This window comes from Bidens hawaiensis, unplaced genomic scaffold (assembly GCF_021521415.1).
Source record: "Bidens hawaiensis isolate Kalapana, Puna unplaced genomic scaffold, B.hawaiensis_p1.1 tig00004525_1, whole genome shotgun sequence".
Taxonomy (NCBI): domain Eukaryota; kingdom Viridiplantae; phylum Streptophyta; class Magnoliopsida; order Asterales; family Asteraceae; genus Bidens; species Bidens hawaiensis.
In genome coordinates, this window is record NW_027491273.1 from 1,777,113 (window position 1) to 1,801,134 (window position 24,022).

The window sequence follows — 24,022 nt, forward strand, 5'->3', positions numbered from 1 at the left end:
GCATCGAGTTCGGGTCGGGTATCAAACCGGGTATTCTAAAATCGGGTATTTGAATATCCTATTTTTGGGTATTGAAAAACCCTATTTTTGGGTTTTTTTGGGGCTTTTTTCGGGTATAAATTGAATTTTTTAAGGGGTTACAATTTTTAGGGGTATTTTCGGGTATTTTTCAGGTATTTTCGGGTAATTTCGGGTATAGATCGGGTATTTGAAAAACCCGGTTTCAGGTATTGGAAAAACCCAGTTCCGGGTATGGAACCGGTTTCAGTTTTCAGGTATTACCAGGTATAAATTGGGTCTAGTTCCGGTACGGGTTTTGGTACTGAAATGCATACCCTATCCGTACCCTACGGCTAGGGTCGGGTACGGGTTCGGGTATTAAAAACCCGGGTATAAAAAACCCGTTCCGGGTAATTTTTTGGGGTCCGATTCCGGGTCGGGTATTTTGTGCACCTCTATTGACTATTGGGGCATAATATAGAACATGTTTTGGAAAGTACAAATTAATAAAACAAGCCTAAACTATTCTTGTTTTGATAAATCAAAAGCCCAGCCCAAATAACAACGGAAACCCAATAGCTTGTGGATTCAAGTTATAAAGTTATAGATTGGGTTTTGCGATTCAAAAAGGAGTAGCGGCGCAGCTTGTTGCCCGCTTGCCTTCTGTTTCGATGTAATCCAATTAGTTTTCGAACACAAATTATATTTTGAATTACTCTTCATTTAACCAAAAGTAATACAAATTCTAGAATCAAGATTTTTGATCCAAAGCTCAGCCCGAATAAACCCAAAGCGCGATATGTGTTTTTTCATATGGTACCAAAAAAACAAAAAAAAAATCAGTTTGAGACCAGTTCATGGAAAACCGGCCCGAACCGGTTTCACTCAAATCGGTTTATGAACCAACCCAAATCGTTGGTTTTGGTCCCGGTTCCTCTTTTGAACAACCAAACCAGTTTCAAAACCGGACCTGTTTAAGGAAAACCGGTTCTAAACCGAACTGACCTGACCTGGACCAGGTCGACATCTCTTGCTTCTAAACCGGTTTCTAACCGAACCAGTTTAAGTCAAATCGGTTTTGACTATGCTTTGACCAAACCGGTTTGGTTAGGGAAAAAACCGGTTTTGTACACCTCAAATTGACACCAACTTAAAGCACTCGGTTTTACAAAATCACTTACACGATATTTAGATGTCCATAAATCAAAGCAAAACACGTTCATCTGATAAACGAGTGGCAATGATGAATTCTTCATCTTCTTCATTGCAAGGCCGCTTCTGAAAATCATTAAATTTTTTGGGCCGAAGGAAAAAAAACTTTTGGGTCTCAAGTAAAAGGGTGCTTTATTAGGTTTAAAACAATTAAACTTTTAAATGAGCTTTGTTGGTTATGATTTGCGTTGTGCACAAAACTTTTTTTTTATTTTGTTTAATAAAAATAGGCTTAAATGAGTTGAGTAAGTCCACTCCGTCCCTCCAACAACACATATTTTTGCATAGTGTTAGAAAGTTAACATATTGTGTATACATGAATTGTATAGGTTGCAATTTTGACCCATTCACCTGTAAATGGATCAATTTATAGTATATTATATCCAAGTAAAACACTTTTTTATAATTTTCTAATCATATTTATCACATTAACTACTGATATCATGCTAAAAATAATAAAACCAGAATCAGTGGCGAATCTAGAAGAAAAGTTGAGGGGTAGTGCGGGGATGCATAAAACGGAGAAGAAAAAAATCGAAACAGAATACTTCGCCAAAAAAGTGTAGGCCACCCTTCAACCTATGCTAGATCCGCGCCTGACCGAAACTTCACTATAGAACTCACTTGATAGCCAGAGAAACAGATGCAAGATATCCCTTATAGTAAGCAACTCTTAGCTTGTCATCCAACATTTCATATAGGGGAGATGCATCATTTCATATCGATAGGAGAATATATATTCAACAAACATACACACAAATAAATATCTATATCTTTTTTAGGGTGAGGTTTAATACAAAACACTAAATTATTGCAAGAATAATAAGAACAAACCTAAATCTTTTAATATTTGGTTTATTGGATTTTAATAATCCCTATTGAGTAGTTGGCTAATAATAATCCCTATTCATTTTATCACCGCTGGGGGTCCCAAATTTAAAAAAGTTGCCTCCCAATGGTCCCCCGTTAAAAATGACTTAACAGCGTTATATTTTTTTTCCGAATTTCAAACTAATGTGTTAGGGCTTTTGATCGGAAGGAGGATACGTATCGATTGATGTAAAACTTCGTTCAAAACGGTGCTCCAAAACGACGAAACAATGCTTCAATTCAGGTGTTTGAACTTACAATCAACAAAAATCAAGTCGTCTGGATCACCGTTTCGAACTAAGTTTTACATCAATCGACTCATATCATCCCTCCGTACAAAAGCCCTAAAACATTAGTTTGGAATTTGGAAAAAATATAACTTCGTTAAGTCATTTTTAACAGGGGACCATTGGGGGCCAACTTTTTTAAATTTAGGACCGTCAGTGGTGATAAAATGAATAGGGATTATTATCGGCTAATACCAGTTAATAGGGATTATTAAAATCCAATAAACCTTAATATTTTGATTAATGGTTCCTGTTTCTTAATTTTTATAGTTATTAAATATAAATGTGAATATTACATACATAAAAAACCATCAAATTAATTTGTTACGTGATTTTTAAAATTATAAACGTTTGCATACATACGCATAGGTTATGTGTAGGTAACATAACCTACACATGACTTACACATGTGTATATTATACAACCATGATTATTATAACCTACACATGATTATTATAAGCGAAAAATTTTCATCTTTATTTTTGAATTGTAAGAGCAAAGAATAAACATTAAATAATCTTCTATATTTTTTATAAAATTTTTAAAATTGAAAAATATGAATCATTCATTTTATTTCGCCTCAGAAGTGGACTAGAATGCATATATTAACAAGATATTTGTAAATTAATTCAAAATTACTCAATAGACAACGTTTTCAGTAATGTATATTGGCGGATTATTGTATTTCTGAGCTATGTAATTAAGAATTTTGTGGAGACCCCATGGAACGACATACAACCATGGTGGCAGAACAAACTAGCAACGGTGTCCCGTTGTATGCAATCCCTCTTAGCTTATTTTGAATAAAATATTTTGGGAGTTTTCTGCTTCGACACGTTTTACTTGCTTCCCTCTTAGCTTATTTTTTTAGTTTGACCGATGTAACTCAATCTAAATCGACCCATTTATAAGTAATGGCTCGAAACTCCCACCTCTAGTATACACACATATATACATATCATGTATGATTAGAGATATAGTAGATCACCTTTTCGCCAGTCACTCCGTTTTCCCATTCAGCTGAAAAGCAAAAATGAAGGAAAATGGCAAGCCTTCAATGTTTACGCATTTACATATGTATCATATACACACACACCGTCACAGTATCACACGCACAAATATTAGGCAATGGAAGTAGCGTACCGATTCTTGTTGCCTCTTGCACTCTAAAATAATCGTTTTCTTTGTTGTTAGTACGGTGTGACACGAATCTTGTTGTATAGTGATTCAAGCCAACAAAATCCAATGAGTTTCTTAATAATTCTTTATCTTTTTCGGAAAATATTGGTAGCTTGTCTCCAAGCCTCTCCTGCATAGACTTAGGATATTCTCCAAAAATATTGGATCCAAGTACCTAAATAATCAACTCACATTATTAAAAACTTCACATATAAATATTTACTTATTTAGATATAATGTACAGTTTTTTTTTTTCAGTTGAATTTTGTTTCATAATAAAATATAATGTTTCCATCAAGACAAAAGGCAAACAGGTAACAAGCTGCGCCTTACTGCTTGTTGAAATATAATGTACAGGTCAACCTACCATCCGAGCTGAAAGTCAACACGCCTTGCTGCAGCAGTTATATCTTCTTGTTTATCTGTTAACGCCTTGGCCCATTCGCAGTCAAGAACCAATCCTATTTCTCCGCCTTGCAGATCCTTTAATATTGAATTTAATAAATATTTGTATTACTAACCGATTTTATAACTAGGAAATACTAAATAATAATAATAATAATAATAATAATAATAATAATAATAATGTTCACCTTAAATTTTGTTCTACATATTGAAACAGCTTCTGCATGGGCCAAGAGTTGGTGATGGGCGGCCAAATATGGTTCAGCCGACTGACGGTCACATCTTCCAGGTGCATTTCCACCGGTAAAATATCCGTTTACTGCTGTCTGAAGCGGCTCATTGATCATAAACCACTTCTTCACGCGACCACCAAAATTTGCAAAACATGTTTCTGCATAGATCGCGAAATACTCTCTGCATGTTTGTAAATACATATAATGAGGAGGACTCAAAATTTGTTAAGTAATATTGCAATTATAAGTCCAGATTAATAATGTTTCTTAACTTTTTATAATGTTTAACAAGGGTAATTTTGGCATAAGATTGTAATAAAAACTTACACTATTGAGTCACTTAACCACCCTCCTATTGACTCATCAAGATGCAATGGAAGATCCCAATGGTATAATGTTACACATGGTTCAATTCCTGCAATGATATAAATGTATAATTTTTACTTCGTAACTACTTAATCCTCATAAAAACAAAGTAAATAAATAAATAAAAGTTATATATGGTTTTAGTCACGTTTGACCCAAATAACCCTTTTAGTCCGTTAGTTTAAATTTAACATTTTTAAAAGTTTCATTTTCATAACGCTTAAAGTCCATCCCACTAACCTCATCCAAAATTTATGTAAACTTTGTATAAAAGACCAAACTACCGTTGATAACTAAAAAACAAAATTAAAATTAAAATTAAAATTTTTTTATACATTCCTTTTCTTAGAGTTTCTTGGGTTCGCATGAATTTGGTGGGTTGGACTAAAACTGATACGTAAATGAAACTAAAGGATTAAAAAAGTCAAATTTAAACTTTTGGACTAAAATAATTTTTACAGTCAAATCACATAGACTAAAACCGTATTTAACTCAAGAATAAAAGCAACAAACTTTAGTAGTTCATACCCTTTTCAAGAAGGTAGTTTATAAGATTATTGTAATGCATAATCCCTTCCTTGTTGACTTCAGTTCCCAGCCCATCTGCACAAAAATATTTATAGTTTTGGTAAGATTACTGCAATTCATACCCTTTTCGAGAAAGATTATTTTGGTAACAACAGGTTAATATTTACCTGGATAGATATGCGACCAGGATATAGAAAATCGGTAAGCACTTTCGCTAGTGAACAGATTATGGAATCAGAGTGAATGCGATTACACCAGGCCCCATTGATGACACCACTGGCACTTCCAAGCTCTTACACGAGAAAGTACTTTTGAAGAGAAAACAAGAATCTGCTTTGTACAGAATGGGGAAAAATGGCCTTGCATCTGATGCAGGCCAGTCACTCAATCTAAACGTTTGTTGGTAGATTTAGTTTCCTAAAATTGGTTGATTTGGGTCTACTTAAACTATACAATGGGTAGTAATGGATCACTCTTATGAAACTCGCTAACCTTAAACCTGGTTGAATTACTATTTGAAGGTAAATATGTAAATGGGACAATATCTGGTTAAGCAGTCCACGCCATCTATCAAAAGAGGCCGTAAAACAAGTTTCCAACTTCCAAGACAAAAATCACAAGTAAGATGGTTAAAAACAAGCATGATATCATCATATAATCTTTCCTGATGCAAAAGAAACTGTGTATATTACAATCATGATTATTATTACAGTACTACAACGTACGTTACAAAACAACACAAAGTGAACAACTCTAGTGATACTACTCCAACTTTGCTAGATACGACCGACGCGCCAACATACTCGTCATAGTAAAGCGGGACCCACAAGATTTCACATTGCCTAAATAACAACCCTTAAGTCAATCAGCTAGATCATATTGGTTCCATCCGTATCAATGCCATTTATTAATAATAATAATAATAATAATAATAATAATAATAATAATAATAATAATAATAATAATAATAATAATAATAATTCAAACAGCCCTAAACAGTATTATAATATGAATCAAATTCATACCTTAGTGAGATTATTATTCCAAATCTTCCATTTGAATGCTGCTTTTAAGAGGCACGTACTCTCCGAGATAACCGCCCAAATGATCATACAACGCATTCTTATCAATCCCTTGATGGTGGTAGCTTTTACACACGTAATAAAACACACTCTGCACCAAAAGCCCGACCAAATTCACAATCACGAGAACCCCAACCAGGAACCCCCCGACCACAATCCTCGAAACCACCCCGTACCCGTACTCCCCCCGTGCACGACAACCGCCCCAAACGAATAATAATCCCGACTAACAATCTAACCAGTGACAATCTCAACTTTCAGTGGCGGTGCGTCGGTGGTGACCGTCCTCGAGCCACTCTACGGGCTGGCCGCGATGAGGAAGAGTCTCGAGATTCTAACAGGGCACTTTCTCAAAGCTTTTCAATATATTCTCGGATCATTGGGTTTACCCGACCCACATAAAATCTAACAGCCCAAATATTGTTTTTTCAACCCGATGAAACCTTTCTCTCTCTCTCTCTGAACGTTTACAAGATCATCATCATCATCCTTCATATTCGATTCGCACCGCCACTGCCGATTTGGATCAGCACCTCACCTATTACAAGCCCAAGGTCGCCATCATTGTTGTAGAACCTGATTGCTATTTGCCTCCTCTGTTCTCCAATTACAAGCGCGATACCATTCATCCCCTCGCTTGTTGCTGATTTAGATCATTCTTTGTTCTCCAATTGCAGTACATCATGGTCAGTAGTTAATTTGATTTGATTATTTTGTTCATTCCAAAAATCTGTTTACTTTAGGTCTTTTGATTTGGTTTTGTGAAATTGTTGATTTATGTGAATTTAGTTACATCGTTAACTTGAGAACATACTTTTATTACCTGGATTGAAAGAATTAAGTTTGGAGGATTAAGCCTTTCCTTTTACCAGTAAAATTAGAAGTCTTAGATTACATGCACATAAGGTGCTCGATGAATGCCTCAACTATATTTTTATGAAAAAACCAACGAATACATGAAAGTTTAGGATAATTCATATAGCGAGTAAAACTAATGTGAGTATTTGTATCCTTTATTTTGCATTTAGTAGCCCATTTGCTAGATGAAGATGTGAGAAAAATGAGATCATTTATTTGATATTTATTATCATAACGGGCCATAAGTTCATGTGACTTGTATGGTGAATGAAAAAGAATTTACCTAGGCATAGTGCATCTAATAGATGTACGAACTCCCAAAAGAGATTTTGATTCGATTATGAAAAGATTTTGATTCAGTTATAAAAAGATTTTGTTATAAACTAAGTTAGTGATGCATATAAATGTTTTGAATTCTACTTTAAGGTTTTAGTCATGTATGTAGTATTTTGTTTAAAAAAAATTGGGACCTATATTCCGCATTGATTTCCTTTTGAATTTAACATAAAGAAACAGGTGTAACAGAACTACTCAACATTGAGATACCGACAATCAAATCCTATACCCAATGCATGAAACAATTTTTATCTCCATCTTGAAATTCATTTACAAAACACAAAATTTTTATTAAAAAACAATTATAACATGTAAGTATGTTAGTCTTTAAATTGCATTGCGGTAGGCTGAATTCTACACGCATAGTAGCTGGAACATTTTGTGGATTTGATTAGTTTAAAATTTGACAACACCGTGGGCTGGACATATTAAACTCAACCTGATCCATGTATCAACTAGGTTTGAATCATTTAGATATTTAATATCTAATTATTTTGTATTAGGTTAACATAGCATTCCAAATCAAAAAAAATTATCGCTACCCCTTATATATATCTATCTATAATATATATAAATGAAACTCCTAAAATCTTACGTGTCACGATGTGGTCGCTCCCCCTTTTTATGGAAGCCACCAGATGGATTGATTTTTAAATGGAGGTCTCTCATTGATTTAACCCAAATTCATGGGTATAGGTCTTACCAAAACCAGATAGCTCTTAAATGAGTTATAACATCTCATTAAACCTTACCAATTATTTGACATGAAAATCCTATAAAATAGAGATATACTAAATTTTAATATCCAATTTAAAAAGAAAAAGATATTATTTATAATTAATAAACAATTGTATAGTAAAAAACATAAGCGGGTCATTGGTCACCAAATTCAGATAACTTTTAAACGGGTTATAGCATATCATTTATTTATGAAACCCTTTTATCATCAAACCCTGAGTATATTATTAACTTTCTTACAATAAAGAAAATTAAAATCCAAAAAATAAATATTAAAAAATGAAAAATGTAAAACAACCATTCTCTCAAGCTATCAGATTGCTTTATTTGTAAATGAAGGCTTCTCACGCATTTGACTCGAATTCACGGGTAAAGGTCTCACCAAACTCAGATAGTTGTTAAACGAGTTATAACATCTCATTATATTAAAAATTAATCTCATCAAATATTTGATATGAAAAATCCTAAAATGGGGATATACTAAAAATTAATTTCCTATTTTAATTTTAAAAAAGATATTATTTAATTTAGGGCTGTAAACGAACCGAACGAACACGAACAAGACCTTGTTCATGTTCATTCGTTAAGTAAATAATGTGTTTATGAACACTTACCGAACGAGATTTTATGTTCGTGTTCGTTTATTAAGGAAATCAATGTGTTCACGAACGGTCCACGAACACAAACGAACACAAATAAAATCGGCAAAGCCTAGAGATTGAGACCGATGTATTCATCAATGTGAATAATGAAATCCTGTAAACGAATCAAATGAACACGAACAAGGACATGTTCGTGTTCGTTCATTTAACTTTAAAAGAACACGGACACTTAATCGAACAAATATTTATGTTCATGTTCGTTTATTTAAAAATGGACATTTGTGTTCGTTTGTTTAAAATCTAAACTAACATAGCTTAATAAAGATAAACGAACATGTATGAACAAACGTAAATGAACACAAATATAAACGAACTTAAATGAAAACACTTAAATGAACAAAAAATAACAAATATAAAACCTTTAAGCTGATGACATATCCAGATAATATTTAATTGTTTTCTATTAATATTAATACATAAATGAACATAAATAAACAAACATAAACGAACGTTCATGAACATAAATGAACGAACGGAACATGTGTTCATGTTCGTTCGTTTAATTAAACGAATACAAATTTTTTGTTCATGTTCGTTCGTTTATTAAATAAACAAACTTCCCGCCGAACGGTTCATGATAGTTCACCGAACGTTCGGTTCGTTTACAGGCCTATTATTTATAATTAAGAAACAATTTTATAATAAAGAAAATAAACGGGTAATGGGTATCACCAAACCCAGATATCATTTAAACCGGATTATAACATATCATTTATTTGTGAAACCTTTTTATCATCAAACCTCAAGTATATTAATTATTAACTTTTTTTACAATAAATAAAATTAAAATTCGAATATATATATATACATATATATATATATATATATATATATTAAAAACGAATAATGTAAAACAACCTCGTAATACGGGGGATAAAATCTAGTATATATATATATATATAGAGAGAGAGAGAGAGAGAGAGGCTAAGTATAAAATGAAAACCCACTTGAGTTGTGAAAATCTATAAACTCATTCTCAGCCACATGTTTTTAATTAATGTTTAAATCTTGTGGTCCACAATTAAAGTGAATAAAAAATGTAAATATAAATATAACTTTTTCTCTCTCCTGAAAACATATATAAAAAATTAGTAAAAAAATGTTAAAAAATAGCAAAACATTTTTTTTTGATGTTTCGATGTTTTGTATTAAATGTTACAACATATATTACATGTAACAAAAAAAACGATGTTACATAGGGTTTTCGCAGGTTTTCACAACTCAAGTGGGTTTTCATTTTAACCTTACCCTATATATATATATATATATATATATATATATATATATATATATAGGGGAGATTTCAAATGAGAACCCCTTTGAGTTTTAAGAACTCGAAAGAACTCAGTGTAACGATTTTTTTTACACATGCGTAATATATGTAGGTTACATACACGTAAAAAAATTACAGAATTTTTTACGCACCGAGTCGACATTTTACACATGTGTAACGGACGTAAAAGTTAGTGTAATCAGTTACATATTTATTCTCTCTCTTACTTTGACTTTTTTGTCATATTTAATCTCAACCACATATTCTAATTCATTTAATTAAATGTGTGGTCTAAAATGGGAGTTCTTAAGTTCTTACAACTCAACATGGTTCTCAAAATATATATATATATATATATATAGAGAGAGAGAGAACCATTGGCAAATTGAGAACTTTGAGAACCATTTTGAACCACTAAAAAAATCTCTAAAAAATATTTAAAAAATTATAAAACAAAAAAAAATGAAAATTCTAAAAAAGTAAAAAAACCAAAATTCTTATATTTTATTCCAGTTTCATTAAAAAAAACCGATTTTTTTTTAATTCGTATCATACCTATACATATATCTATACTTTCATTTAATCTCTAGTTACGTAATGTACACATATGTACATTATCATTTACCTTAAATTATACATATGTGTATAGGAAAAAAACATGTGTGTAAATATTATATATATATGTATAATTAAAAAAAACCGATTTTTTTCTTTTTAATTCGTATTATACCAATACACGTATGTATACTTTCATTTAATCTCTAGTTACGTAACGTACACGTATGTACATTATCATTTACCTTAAATTATACAAATGTGTATAGGAAAAAACATGTGTGTATATATATGTACATATTATACATATATGTATAATTTAGCTAAACCGATAATTTTTTCTTTTTACGTTTTTTTTAGAAACCGGGATGATAAATAAGAACTTTGGTTTTTTTACTTTTTTTATTTTTGTGTTTTTTTTGTTTTTTGATTTTTTTTATTTTTGGGATTTTTTTGGTCCAGAATGGTTCTCATAGTTCTCAATTCTCAAAAAGTTCTCACATGATCTTGATCCTATATATATATATATATATATATATATATATTTATACTAGCTTTTAGCCCTCGTGTCACGCGAGTTACTTTTAGTTTTTTTTTGTATTATTGTAAATATATATTTTCTTGTATGATGTGTTTATGTATTAAAACTAAAGGTTACATTAATGTGTAAAGTATTTTATGTTTATAGTTGGAGTTAAATTTTAGTTTGTTTTATTTGCGTTTATAGGGACTTGTCAGAGTTGTTTGGTGATGCGGAACGTATTATTGTTTAGCAGATCACCTTAAATGGTTTCTCATGGATCTATCAATTAATATCGCCTAACATTATTCAATTAATGGATATGAATTTGTCAAGCCTAAGTACACTTTGACATCTATCTCAAATGAGCAAGTCGAATATTTTGTTTTCTTGTCATATGTGTTTTCATTTCATTTTGTGAGAGTTATTATATATTTTACTTTTATGAAGTTTAGTTTGTGTTTTTCTTGTATATATGTTTGTAAGCGGCTCTCTCGTTGAACCTTGGATAGAAAGGCTTCACGTAGACATGGCATATTAGCTACTACAAAAAGAGAGAAATAAATAATAATAATAATAATAATAATAATAATAATAATAATAATAATAATTTTTATGTGAATTTAAAGACTTCTTTTAGCATGCCGAAAAATGAAAATGATTCTAAGCTAATTTAGAAAGTTACCCAGGTTACTCTTGAGTGACTTCTGCTGAGCAAATTAAAGCTTGTCAAACCAACATGATTATGATATGTTATAACAAAGAACATGAGAATGGAAGATCAGTAACATTCAAAAGGTAAAAAGATACAAATGAGACCATTAATACCAGTGCTTACAACAACTTAACAAAACACAGTTACCCTAGATGCTGTTATGGATTATGCGTTTCAAGACCTAGAATAAATCGATCAGCAAGAAGAAGAAAGTTTGGATGTTTAGAACGGGAATAACACGTTCTGGAAAGTCAGAAAGCCTAGGTACCACACCAATGCAAACAGAGTGGCAAGAGCTGGAAAGAGAGGATCAGATGAACTGAATCAATCGTTTTGGCAGCATCTTAAACTTTAATATCAATCTTTCATAGCATACCTCTATCTATCATTTATGACAAGATCATAGAGGTTTCTTCTTGACTGCCTTAGTTTGATTGTCAGTTTTCTTTGCCGTCTTAGTAACCTTATCAGTCTTAGTTTGATACTTTGATTGGTCTTCTTAGTTTTCTGGTCAGGACGGAAAGATTCATTAGATAATGAACGATTGGTTCTAAGCCATCTTTGGCGATTAATCAACAATTCTAAGTGCTTTTCTTGCGTTTTCTTGATAAACCAACGTTTATATAGAGATGTAGGAGGATTTTTTTAGGGAGTAAGAAGCCCCTTTGACATCTCTTCATTTGCAAATAATTCTCGATTTCAATCGAATCAGAATTATCTTACCTGGGCTAACTGAAGCGTCAATGATGGATTTTGGTGGTGGAGCCTGCTGACCATGGGCCGGCATCAGAACGCGGAGAAGCAACTTTTCTTTATTCAGCAAAAAGAGTACCTAAAAAACCTTTAATTATTCGGATTAAAGCTTGTACCAAATGATCAACACCTACAGACAACTCAACCTACAAACTATAGTGGCTAATCTAGCACCACCACAACAAATGGCTTCCAAAATCAAAGTCTATATCAAAAGAGAGGTTTTGAATAACCCAATATAGCCTAGGATTAACCAGAAAAACAAACTAACTTCTTAAAAAAAAGGTAATCCAAACTCTACCGGGTTAAAAATATCGTGTTTTAATGGGTCAAAAATAACCCGATATGGGTCAAAGTAATGCGTTTTTTACTTTAGAATTGACAAAATTGACCTGGTAACCTCAAAATGGTTTATTTTTTACCTGGTCAAGTAATTCTGCAAATTTCTGTAACTGCCTCTGGGACCAGTTTGTGATCAAGAAACATTCTTTCCTCACATGTGATCTAACAAAGAAGGATATACCAAAACTCGTAAAAAAATTAGATAAAAGAAAACCGTTCACGGCTCAACCCAAAACAGCCTGTTTCGACATGATACCCAACATCCCGTTACCCAATCTTACCCGACCCATTTAACAATCAAGTTCTTTTATAGCTTTCAACCCTTTTGATATTATACTTTAGCAAAATGTTTCTGAGTTGAATGCTCCTCATTATTTATAAATAAAAAAATTAGTTATGTTTCTTTATCTCAAATATAGACCAGAATCCAATTTCAGGCATTTGATAATATTAACGAAATTAAAATTCATTATTATTTATAAAAATAGCAAAAAGATTACAAAAAGAAAGCATCACACATTAAAAAGCCTTACTAACACTGTTTGTGCAATTCACCAAATATATGACCCTTTTAACAACTAAGGTTTTTTGAGCTGCAACGGTCGGACCATTTATTGTGGGCTGTATCAGATCCTCAATTTACTAAAAACTTGCATATTCACAAACGGATATGTGAACCATAATACCCTTAACGTCAACTACCTAATACAAAAAGAAGTACTCTTAAACCGTGAAACATACCAGCAAAGCAATCTGCACAGTAGTTGTAAACTGCAATGACCCACATGCCTGTCGGTCTCCTAAAATTAAGATTCAAAAACATAGAGAATGAATAGTTAGATTATTACATGTTGGTTTAAGAACCTTCACAAACCATGCTGCATAATTATAAACTAATGCATTGATCATTCTGTAATGTTAAAGAAAACCAATGCATTGACCATTCTTTAATGTTTGAGACGGTTCTGTTTCTGTTATATTGTACATTGAAATTGGACAAAAATGCCTTGTTGTTCATCAATGACTTTGTTACCTTTCAGATTTTACGAATGAATCCCTTTTTTTTAGTCCTTTTCAACTTCCCACTTCCAAGTTACAAATAAACATTTTGAAAGATGACTCATTTGACAAACCATTAAGTTTTAGAGAAATTTGAAAGAACGGATAAAAAGGGTTTACACTTTACAGCTCAACACGACCCGATCTATTCCAATCTGGACTAATATATAACCCATTTTGGTCGAACCCGTTTTGACTTGTTATCGACCCACAAATTACTCCACCTATGCTAAAATGTGTTTCATTTTTTTAATGTTACTATCATTATGAGACCAAAAATTAGAAGTCGGTGACCCGCTAAACAGGTAAATTCAGTGTTAATCCAATCGGTCTGGGTTGAAGCAAACTACATACACTTTCTATAATTCAAAATTTGAACTTCAGACATTACGAACGCGTTACAGAAGCTCCAAAAAGCTATGCTTTTATTTAAGCCTAGAAAAATGGGCGGGTTGGATTGGCTGCGGGGTCAAAACATGTTCAAGTGAACATGTGTTGGGTCAAAACAGGTTGCAATAAAAAAGTATCACTATGGTTCGGGTCAGAATGGGTTCAAGTGAAAATGTCCTCTGGTCAAAACAGACCGCTTAGAAAAGTATTACTATGAGTGGGGTCAGAATGGACACTGGTCTGAAAGGGTTCGAGCCAAACAGGTTGAAGTGAAAATGTACTTAGATCAAAACGGACCGCTTAAATTTTTTTTTATCATAATAGAAATTGAATCTTACCCCCTCGATGAGGCATTGCTGGCCCTTGGGTCGCTTAAGATCAACTGCTTTTCTTCCCGACACAAGTTCCACCAAAACAACCCCGAAGGAATATATGTCAACTTTTTCAGTGATCTGGCCACTTTCTGCATATTCTGGAGCTAAATATCTAAACCAGTTTAAAGATATAGATTATTTTATTTACAATATAATGGAGACGGTGCGAAGGGTTATAATAGTAAATGCATTAAAGAATTACCCAAATGTTCCAATTACTCGGGTTGATTCCCTTGTATCTCCATCAGGCTGCCATCTTGCTAGCCCGAAGTCCCCAACGTTGCAAAAATAAAGAAAATACAAATAATAATAATAATAATAATAATAATAATAATAATAATAATAATAATGCTTTTTTAAGTAAATGTCACACCCCGCCTTCTGGCCTAGGCGTGTGACTCACAGTTGGTACCACTTTTGTCAATTTATCAAAGTTTGCAGTGGAAAATGTTAATTTAAAATATTTACTTTCATAACATAGGGAATTAAATACCCTTGTTTGTTTTACAAAATTACTTGTTTAAAAACAAGTTTAATATATATATGCCTAAATACAAAATTTGCTGAGCCACCAGCTGTAAACTATGCCTAGTGTTCTTCTATCTTCACTGGCATATTCATTACTATTCCTTACTCCTGATTACCTGAAAACAGTTTCAAAATACGTCAGCTATATGCTAGTGAATACGCTAACTCAATAAAACATTTTCACAATTCGTAATGACACAACACCAATAGTGTTCAACGACTCAGTGGGTCTCAATCCCATCTCATCGGAACTAAACATACGCACAAACCACATATTCGGACTTCACTCACCCTAGAGACAGTCACTTGCCTCATGGTCAGTATGTCTGTAGTGTGCCCATTACAGTACATATATGTAAGGATCCAGACACATGTGTATTTTAGTCTGAGTGTTTAGTACTACCTTGTATCAAAACGTTTTAGAGGATTTGAACCAACCCTCATGCAAATATTTCCATAACTCTTTTACATATGGATAAAAGTCCATAGTTTCAAAGAGTAAATATCTTTTCAAAATATATAGTACATAGACGTATTCACGTCATAAAACATTTCACACTATGAAAAGGTTTGGACGTATTCACCTTTTGTTGATTTCAAGATTTCTCACCAACAGATGTCTGATCTTTATCTCGGACCTATAGTACGAGAATAACATTCTATAAATAACTAGATCTACAATATAGCTATAGACCTTAAGTCTATTTGCATAACCTTTACCTTGATATTCATTTTATTTTACAAAACATTTATATGCTACGTTTCTTCATCATGAAGAAACGTATATATATCAAGTTTCTTCTTTCATAAGTAATATCTTTATAAAAATAAAGCGCAACATTTCATCAATAATCTTCTTATGAAAGCTTATATTTCACTTACTTACTTACTTGATCAAGGTATAGACTATACCCTTGACTAGGGTCCAGGCTATATAATATAAAATAATAACTTAAGCAGAATCCCTATCTTACGCGGGTATTTTGATTTGCCTTAGCCTTGTAGAAGCAACACTTCTACTTAAACCGTCAGAACCTTGTTTCAAACTCGCTTAATCACTCGACGGAGCGTTAGAACTTCAATTCATGCACGTTTTACGAGAAATCAGAGTCTCGGAACCTCACGATCGTCGGGAACGCCTCCCTAGGTTATGTGTGTGTAAAGAAAAGTGTTTTTGGAATGAGAATACTTCGAACCCGTAGCCCCCTTTTATAGGCAAAGTTTTGGGGACCGTCGCGTAGCGCGACGCCGCAATCCACCAGAGATTGCCACGTGTTGACACGTGGTTGATCCGGTTACTTAACCGGGTCATCGCGTAGCGCGATACTTCCTTTCTTCTGGACCATCGCTTAGCGCGACGCCCCTTTTTCTAAACTCATGGGAAACTGCATCGCGTAGCGAGATGATCTAATCAGTATACCTGTCGCGTAGCGCGATGGGTTTGGAAATCATAATTTTTATTTTTAGTCCTTGAACTTTAGTATCTTGTCACTTCTTGGTCGATCTTCCATAGTTCAAAAATACTAAAGCGGCCCTTATGCGGCTCGCGGCGATGCGAGCGTGCGAAGTGCGCCATCAAAACGCCACATTACGCCCATCGCCCGAGTCCGAGTCTGAGCCCGTGTCCGTGCGCGTCGGGTGCTTCGCACCCTCTGCTAGGACTAGTGAGAGTGGTTAGCCCCATAAGAACATTACCATGGAAAACTCCTTCCTTATAAAGTGCTTTTATTTTTTTCCCACTTTCCATGTGGGATGGAGTTTCCTTACTTAGTCCCTTAACATAATATGCTTTCTTTTCTTTATCATCCTTTTACCTATTACCTTTCTCATAATTATTTTTGGTCCTTAACCTTTATAAACTTGTCAAATTTGGACCTAAAATTTGTGGGTGTTACAGTAAAGAAACATGAAAATAAATGATATGCTAAATATGATTACAAAAAATTCATCTATGCAGTGGTAATATATACTTGTGATTTTTGGCCCCGCATTAGAAGAATTTACAATAATCAGCAAGTTATATGATCGTTAAACAAAATTAAAATGGTTTCAACCCTATACAATGTAGATCTGGTGGTGCAATAAATTAAGAAACCTTCATTTCATTGTTGCAGATACATTCAAAGAATTTTCCTCTATAATTTCAAATTCCCATTCTACCCTTCAACCATCAAACTGCCATTCCGCCACAATCGAGATTGTTAAAAAATCAAATTAAATCAAACTGCCATTCCACCATCAAACTGCCAATGCCATCAAACCATTATTAACCAAATTAAATCATCAAGATGCATTAAAAAATCAAATCCCCACAATCGAGATCGGTGACAGTTATGGAAGTTGGATTAGGAAGATCTGGAACCTTAAAAAACACCACTCTTTACAGTCCGCATTATGACCCAGTTTATGATAACAGTTGGATTTTTTTTAAATAAAAACAATAAAATTGATGAAGAAGCGTACCTACCGATGAGAGAGAGAGAAAGAGACTCTGATGCGATGAGGATACTTCGATTTAGAGATGATTCAGAGGTGATCGATTTAGAATTAGGGTTTCAGAGGATATAGTTTGACCCCCATTTGAAGACCCAAATAGATTTATAATAGATATATTTTGACACATTGGGACTTTTGGGTTTTCGTTTATATATATTATAGATTTATTTGTTACTAAATTTAATATCTTTAACCCATTATATAATTTGTAACAACAATTGACTACAAGCATAAAGTAAACTTAAAAGGTAAACATTATTTGGTTCTATTACTTCTTTTTCCGTTTAATTGTATAACCAAACTGTCCTTTTTTTTTTCACATTAGTCAAATAGGTCAAGATCATCTCTACTATTAAATGTTTAGCTTGATTGAACTCCATTATTAACTTGTTATTGAAGAATTTTCAACAAGCAAACTATATTGCTGGTTTATTGGCTGATTTGTTTTTACAATATGTTCTTGTTCTCTTTAAAAGCAACAAATATAGAAGTACAAACCTCAGGAAGATGAAGGTGTTTTGGTCGATCCTTTTCAGTTGTAATGAACAAGGATCATGATGGTTCCTTTCGAGTTAATGGCAAAGGCGTTACTAAAAATGGTAAAAATGATGGTGGTGAGGAACCATACATGATTCAGGGAGCTTATGGAATCATTCAAAGCGAGCCTTAATGTTGTAAAAAACAAAAATGCTTAAAATGAGAAAAGACATCGGAGAGGACCATCAAAGGAAAAAAAAGTTTAGCTAGAAGTTACGTCGGAAGATTTGACAGCCAATGAACAAAGTTTGAAGCTATGATGCGGAATATTATGGAAAGCTATCTAGTAGAGTACTTCAGGATCTTGGAGATAGGTAAGAGGTTTTCATTACTTTTTATAATTGTAGTTGACAACTCTATTTTGATTACTTTGTTATTTGAGATAAAAAATATGGTAAATTGCGATATACAATTGTCTATTATATTTATGTTATTGTAATTGAGATATCATTGCATATTAATTGAATTTTAGTACTTCAAACAAAGTTGTATTTTTTTTTGTAAAAAGAGGTTGCATTTGTCGCAACTAAAATCATAAAAAAGTGTTGCATTTGATGTAAAAAAGGTTGCATTTTTCTACTAAAAGCATAATAAAGGTTGCATTTCAAATTGCAAAAGTTGCATTTGTGTGTTAGAAAAGTTGTATCAGCATGTCAAAAAGGTTGCATCAGCATGTCAAAAAGGTTGCATTCGAGTAGTAAACGCGACACTTTAAAAAATGTTGCAATATCTAACAAAAAAGTTGCATTATATCTAATGCAATTTCACCTAATGCAGCCCTTGATAAAAAGTTGCAATAGGCCTAACGCAACTTTTTAAAGGCCTAATGCAACTTTTTACTGGGGTTACGATAGTTTCATTTTCTTGTAGTGATGGTTGTGTAGGGATATTTCTAGACATATGTACTAGTGTAGAATTAGCTAGATTAAGTTGTGTTGGAATAACATAAAGCAAAAAACTTTTGTTTACTTTTTTTATCAACTTATTGTTTTGGTATGTGTTCTAATGTATGATTAATTAGGTTGCAGTGTAGGAATAAATATAAAGTAACTAATGTATGAAAAAAATTACTGATGTGCAGGTTTGAATTATAATTTTACATTTTTTTTTAAATAATCGAAGTTTTATATAATTTACTATAAAACGATTATAATAAAGTGGCAGGCAAACGGGCAACAAGCTGCGCCGCAACCCCCTTTTGAACAGCAAAGCCAATCCTGCTAAAATCGAAGTTTTACATTTCTATGAACCTTTGTGTAGAATTCGTTACAGTGTGTAGCATTTGTCCCAACGGTGTATGGTAGGATTCTTTGTGTGTATGCCTTTAACGTTTACCAAAGGATAGGATCCTACACATAAAGAGAATAGCAACACATAAAGGATAACACTTACCAACAATATACACATCCTAAACAAAGCCATATTAGACATACATCCTAAATAAAACCTCCACAATTCAATGTCTACTATATACTGCTACTATATACAACCACCAAAGATTCATAGAAATCATGTAAAACCTGCATATCAACAATTTGTCCATACACTAGCTACTTTATATTTATTCGTAGACTATAGCCTTATTAATCCTACACTAGAACACATACCAAAACAATAAATTAATAAAAAGTAAAGAAAGTTTTATTTTATTTTATTTTTGTTATTCCAACACCAGTACATAAATTATACTTACATTAATTTAATCCTTAGTGCACCAAATTTCATGTCTGTTTCTAAACCAATTATAATAACTTATATGTTATAACTCAATCAATGAAATAACTTATTTATGTTCAAACATACAAAAAACAATTAATAAAAATGCATGCAATACAAGTAGATAAAAAAAACTTTATGAATAATCGTATTAGAACAATAGAACCAATGTCAAAATAACAAAAAAGTTGCACATCTAGTTAAGTATTCAGTGTCTAGAACATAGCGTATATGCTATAAAACTAACATTATACTCCACATACCATACATAGCATAAAATTTACATCCTACACACAAAAGTTATTGATATGCATCATCTCATGCATACCATCTTAACTCCTACACTAGCAATCAAGATAAACCGTGTATCAATATTCAATAGTTTATCATTAACAGAAACATTTGTCTAATCAACCATCACTAACCGAAAAGTATTATTAGATATAAACATCCTTTGTATAAATAAAAAACACAACATCCTACATACGAAAAACCACCACAACAGCTCTCTACACAAGACCAATATTTTTTACCCTAAAATGGAACCAAAAATTTAACATACAAGCCCTATATTGGACCCAAAATCATTAGATTATGTGATCGATAAATTAATGTAGGAATTCGGACTTTGAAATTGTTTATGCATGCATTCAATTAAGTAGTCAAAATAAAGAATATCAATCAAGAACAAAACCCTAACCTTTTAGTCGTTGATTCCTACACTTCCGACTCCATAAAAAGATACAGTTGAAAACAAGAACCACCCCTTTGTATACAAATTTAAAAAGAATCTTCAAGAAAGTATTGAATGTCACACCCCAACCTAAGACGTAAATGTCAAGGCATGAGCCGATTGTTCACAGCTTAAAGATACTATCATCAATAAAAATATGACAATATCTATTTAATTAATTATTCAATTTAAGTGCACAATCATTCATATCATAAACAAATAATCCAAAAACAAATAAATTATTTCAAACATGATAGAATTATAAATAGTCTTCATTGATTATTCCTAAGGTCCTTCTAAGCATGCTTCACCTTAAACTTCAAGTCAAATGGTAACTTGCATATGCGTAGAAAATAATAAAGTTTGTCAACAACACATGTTGGGTGAGATGATCACCGGTTTTCATGAATAATAAAAATATATACATATATAATATATGATAAATGTTAAATGCGTAAACAAACATATATGGGTAATAGTCAATCAAACCATAAACAAATAGTGTGTCAATTGGCCGTTGCCTTGCGAATTGGGCATTGGCTACCATGACTAGTATACAAAAGTGATTGTCGGTTTACCATCACCATGCGAACGGGCTTTGGTTACTAAGACGGCGTATGATCATACTGACTTGCTAGACTTCAAATGGACCTCTCCAAAACATGATAGAATATAAGCACTTAAATAAATAGAAACTAGCATTTAATTGAATTACACACAATAACGATGTTTGCGAGTTTGTGTATATATATGATATAAAATATAAATAGGTACGCATATGTCCTCAAAACTTTTAAAAACAGTAAAATAAAGGGGAATGATCAAACTCACCTTATTGCGAAAGCGAGTGAACAAGAATATGAGTAAATGATAAACAAATAAATGAATCGTCCATTAATGTGTAGAACGAATTAAATAAAATAAAACTGAAACTTTGAGATAAATAAAGATGAGTAAATCCGAACTCATTGCTGCTGGAATCGTTCCAAACGGATGTCTAGAACTCCGGTTATGATAGATTAAACGTTTAAGCGAACTGGTACTGACCAGAATCCAAACAGCGATTCGGAAGTCAGGTTTTGGTCAGTAGCCTTAAAATCTCGTTACGAAAGTAAGAGTCTTCTAGACCGAACGTCGGTTCCGACTAGTAGCATGAGAAAACGAGTAGTCAAACTTGTTGACTATGATGCCCTTGAACGGGTTTTAAACGAATTGATCAGTCAACACCCTTCAATCTAAAAAATTGATTGAGGGTTATTGACTAGGAAATATAAATGAATGATTTACAGTGAACAACTTACCCGGAAAGTATATAAATCGATAGAAAGATGAAGTCAAAGGTCAATAAAATAGCAAAGTCAAACACCGAAGCTTGTATCTTCAAGTAAAATGGCCAAAACGAAGAAGATTATGATGGGCAGAGGTAGATGACTACCGGGAATGTGTAATTAGGGTTTAGGGAAATTTGTGGCAGATGATATATGTGTTGTTTATATAATATATGCAAAAACGAACAAATTTTGGTTAGTTTACTCGATTAAGAAACCTAATAAGCTTTTAATGACCAAATCAACATTATATGCAATAAAATTCGTCTTGAGCAATGGGTAATGAATATGGACATATACTTAGTCTATATAAATTTTCTTGAGGCTTAATTTACTCGATATAGTCCAAAAATAATCGATTTTGTGCCAAAACAAACTTGGAAAGCATAACAAACATTATAATCTGCACAGACTTGCCACGGTGGCGCGCAATTGTGGCCGCGCGGCGCCCCAGGTGGGGGAGGGAAACATTTTGTTTTTTGGCAAATTAGGTCCTTGTACTTTCTAAAATGATTAAATATTGAATATTTTAGAGTTAAAACAAAGAATAAACAACTTAGAAAGTATAAAAGGTATAAAATGAAAATACAAATCTTAAATACTTATAAATGCATGATAATATTATTGATAAAGATCCGAATAATGTTCCCGAATCAAGTTAAATATAAACGAATACGGATACGGAAAATCCGAGATGTTACATTGAAGATTTCTTGAATCGCTAGTTGCTTGTGACGATTTCTTCTTGGTATGGTAGTCTAGGAAGCTTGGATTTTGAAGAGATGATGGCATCGATATGTGGTGGATTTGGTTGTCAATCACCGGTTTCAAATGTTAATCTATAAACCAAATTACAAAAGTACCTTTTCTATTAAAACAAATTACAAATAGGAACCCAATATTTACAATATTGCCATCTTCAATATTAGCCATAGATCAAACTTAATCAAGGGTTAGTATTCACTTCTCGCACCTCTCGAATTAAGATGATTTCTCTCCTGAACCATCCCCTTTGTATATTAAAAAAAATCAGTCCGACTGGAATGATCGGGCCGGGGACGATCAACCCCCCCTTCCTCTTCCATAGCGAGCCGTGTCCACCGCCAACTGGTTTATATAGGTAAAACACGATAAAGAAAGTGTGGTTTGCAGTTTTATCAGATGCTATGTCTTTTGTTTCCTTTTTAAAGTAAGCTTGTTTAGAAAGTCTGGATGGCCTTAGATATGGTTTTGTACCCGTCGTGTGGAAAAGGATCCCGAGACTATGAATCACTTGATGGGATGGTGTTTTATTGATGAAAGAACTTGAGGGCTTTATCACTTTATGTCGTTTCATGAATGATGGGTGTCTTACAAGATAACAAGACTTTGAAGGAGGCGACTTTTGATACAATTGTTAATTATTCGTATTTGTGGTTTGTCAGTAGGAACAGAGAGTTGAATACTATTTGGGTCAAGTGGTTACAAAAGCCCTCATGCACCTTTAATTTCACGGCTAACTTCTTGCTAGTCGTTGGTATTTAATAAATTGCAGTTGTTAAAAAAATGTTTACTGTAGGCATAACCATATAGAAAAATTATTTGAGTTACTCATTGTTGTACGAATTTATGATTATAACTTGGTGGTGTTGTTTAACTAGTTGTAGTACGTTTGTTATCGATGGTGGTATTTACGTAGTCATATAAAAGGAAGAAGAAAATTATAAATACTTCAGAAACTTATTTTATTAATAGCAACTACTATTAACGGATTACTAACAACTTTCCATCAGTGAAGCAATAGACCGGGCGCAAACCTTAATTTGTAGGTGAATATTTCATCGTCGACTATTGCTAATATCCATCTGTAGATATTCCATCGGTTATGCGTCCAGTCAGGGAAAACCATGATCCCATGCAATCTTAATAATGGATTATTGACTGTGATCTTCACTAACATATTATTAA

General features: G+C 32.8%; 1 pseudogene; it reads right to left on the reverse strand.

Annotated features, from left to right (window-relative positions):
* Positions 1-1,362: 1,362 nt before the first annotated feature.
* On the reverse strand, positions 1,363-24,014 carry LOC143626879 (beta-glucosidase 4-like; annotated as a pseudogene).
* Positions 24,015-24,022: the final 8 nt, after the last annotated feature.